This window comes from Opisthocomus hoazin, chromosome 3 (genome assembly GCF_030867145.1).
Source record: "Opisthocomus hoazin isolate bOpiHoa1 chromosome 3, bOpiHoa1.hap1, whole genome shotgun sequence".
In the NCBI taxonomy this organism is placed as follows: domain Eukaryota; kingdom Metazoa; phylum Chordata; class Aves; order Opisthocomiformes; family Opisthocomidae; genus Opisthocomus; species Opisthocomus hoazin.
Window position 1 is genome coordinate 80,070,804 of NC_134416.1, and position 3,426 is coordinate 80,074,229.

The following is a 3,426-nucleotide window of genomic DNA, read 5'->3' on the forward strand; positions in this document are numbered from 1 at the left end:
ATGGCACTCCACACTAGCTTAGAGAACCTACAGAGACAAAACAGAATCCACAGATCAAGCAAAGGGGATGGTTTAAAATGATTCAATTTAATACTTCTTTTTTTCCCTAACTGTTTTTAAATTAGTTTTTCTCCATGACAGAGTTTTGTTGGAAGAAGACTATCAACTGCAAACAGATAACCCAAAAATGCTTGCTTGTTTGTTTGCAGAAAGAACCTCGTTCCCCCCTAGAGAATGGATAAACTGGCAAATCGCTCACAATGACTATTTGCTCATCCTCGTTTAAGGCCTGTAATTGATACGCTAAATGACGTGATATGTTTCTATTCCCCTGGTGCTGTGATTAGATGACTGGATCTCTTTCAAATAGAAGAGCAATGAAATAGTGACTAGTGAATAAGAAATCCTTGTTTGCATGCTAATACTCTGTTGCGCATCAGGTGTGGTATAAAAAGTGGCTATTCCCCAAACAATTTGTTCAAACAAAACCCTTGTTCTGAATTTAAACACTGTTTCTGCCATATCCAGTCATCTCTAGCCGGAGGCTGCGCAGAGGAAGTGTGTTTCAGGGAATGATTTAAATGAAAATGGGCGGCTGCTTGGATCATGAAAGGGGGAAGGAGTTCCAAGAATGAGAAACAGTGCGGAAAAAAGGCCCAAATAATAAAACATAAATTTGTGCTTTTAGGAATCCTTCACTACTTTTCCGAGAAAAAGGGACCGCTTACCCTCTGCGGGCTAGGAAGCGTGTCCCCAGCTCTGGGAGAAGGGGAGGTTGTGAGTTTGGTGGGAATCGATCGATGCTGTAGAGGAGGAGCTCCAGCCTGAGCATGCTCTGCCTCTTCGCCTGATGCCCTGTGCCACTCGCGGGCTACGGAAGGCCCTTCGCTGCTTGAGCAGAAGGACACAAATCCTGCAGCAGCGTGGCCTGCGAGGATTTCACCGCAGGTATTGTGATGGAGCTTAAGGGGGAGTGTGACTTTTAAAAAGTGTTACAGCATGCGTACACATGCACGAGCACCACAGCAGATCTGGTGTGCCTGTGGAATGCGGGTGCACATGTGTGCGTGTGTGTGTACAACGCATCAGTGACAACTGAAGCTGGTTTCTAAGAAACAGGTTGTTTCCAACACGATTTGGTGCTGTGATAAGCCTGACTGCTGAAGCTCAAGAGCTAAAACTGTTGCATGCTGCGCAATGGATTTTTATATCATTATATTAATCTTAAATTAATTTTAATAACTTTATTAGATTTACTTAGGTATCTGCTTTCTTTGCTTGATTGGATTACCCTTTATGAGGACTAGATTTCCCTCAAACATGGTGATACGCATGTTGCTATAGCTACCCCAGTTCTCGCTATTTTTTCTGTAAGGCAGGAGTTCTGAACAGCCTTCCTGTTCCAGCATCTCAAAAGGTGCACCCACAGTTTTTGTATTCACATGTATCTTGCGTTTAAGTCTTCAGGAGTCTGTGTTTCTTTCACCTCCTGAGAAATAGTAAGGACCTTCATCTGCGAATATTTAAACTTCACTCAGGTATAAGAGGGGACAAAATGTGTTTAAAGAACACCTTTAAAATTAAGAATTCACAGAAGGGGCAGTGAGAAAATCCTGGAAAAGAAGTAAAAGCCCTTCTCTGCAAGAAATAACTAGCGGAAAAGTGAAGAGGAAAGGCCAAAAACTAAAACGCAGCAGAGGTGTAAAAGCTCAGCAGTCAGAGAACTATCTGTAAGTTGCCATCCACTCAGAAATCCAAGAGATGGGGGAAAACATGTACAGCTTTTTGTGTGTGCTCTCCCACTGGTGGAGGGCATCACTGGAACTTGCTTCCTACCAGGACCAGAGGACAAATCTGACCTGAGGTTCAATTTCTCTACATGAAGCCTCACCAGAAGGTATCCTCTGGAGATGTTCTCTGTCTGTCTAGAGTGGTCCAGATACACACTGCAGTCCATATTCACCAACAACCCTCTAACACTTGCGCTTAGATGAGGCTGCAAGTGAGAATGGAGGGGCATGCAGGCAGGCGGATGAAGGAAGAAGTGAAGAAGAAGTTTTGTGACTATCGTGCATACAGGGCAGATGAAATTTTACTGCCTTGGCAACCACCATCTATCCCATCTGCCCTTGTGGCCACAAATCATGTCTAAGCAATCCTTCTTACAGGGTTCTTGGTGTTGCTTCACCTAAGAGCAAACACAATTTATAGCTCAGAGTTTCTTATGCAATGTGGATATCAATAGGCTGACTGAGAAATATTGTAGTCGGTGGCACAAATGCAGAGTGTGGGGTCAGTGGGTGCACCAGACTTTCCCTATTTGTGCTTGACAAGCTGTGTAGACATTGCCTAGAATTATCACCAGCCTCTACTCTATCGACATCTCTGGTATTTCCTTCAGGCCCTGCAACTGGCAGCACTGGATTCTTATTTTACCTGGCATCTGTTGTTTCCTTCAGACCAAATGGTAGCCAGTGTGTCTCATACACTTTAATATCATATTAGCAAGCCCCAAAATATGTTCAAACATTGGGAATGCGGTGTCCTAAGGTTACATGTTGTCAACTATTTTAAAAGTGCAATTCAAGGTTTTTGAGTGAGGTAAATAAAATAGAGAGGACAAGAAGTTTCTACCCAAGTAGGAGATTTTAGCTTTCAGTCTGCCTGAAAAATCCTTGAAGTTGGTTCAACAAACAGAGAAGGAACAGTTGGCTCTGTGAGGGATGCCCTCCCCCCTTGCAGTGACCAACCGCCTCACCTCAACCAGCCCCAACTGTTTGGACTGAAGAACTGACATTTCACCTTGATTTCACATTTTGTGGAATGCCAAGTCCAAAGGCTTTTATTATTCAACAGTTCGTCTAAGCAGAAGGGTGTGACTCTGCAGAAACTGAGATTTCAGACGTGATGAGTATCAAGTTACACCCGTATCGCACACTGAATTGCTTTATGATTTCTAACAGCACAGGGTAGACTGCTCAGGACGTGCAGTAAAATCTCACCATTCATCAGCAAATACTATAAATGTGACCTTATGTTCCTCGAATGAGCTGTAGATGCAGTTCACATTTCCATGACCTCGTCTGTCACCCATCTCACCTCTCCAGAGACCTCTCCCAGCTCCCTAAGGGCACCCTTTCCAAGAAGTAGGCAGGTAACTTCTCTTCTTTCTTGGTTACGAGCTAATAATCTCCCTGCTTCCATCTCCAGGCTATACCTTCATGCCAGCTGAGCGTGACGATTGCCCTTTACGTACTGTGGGACCTCTGGCTGGAATTCAACTCACGCTTTGGGTAGGCATATCTCAAATAGCCCCCGTCTCTGGAGAGCCCAGTTAGACTTTGGGGTCAAGCTCCCTTCATGCCAGCTTCTGCAAGTGACTATTTCCTCTGTTCCCTCTTCCAGGAATCAGGCCAGTAGCAGATC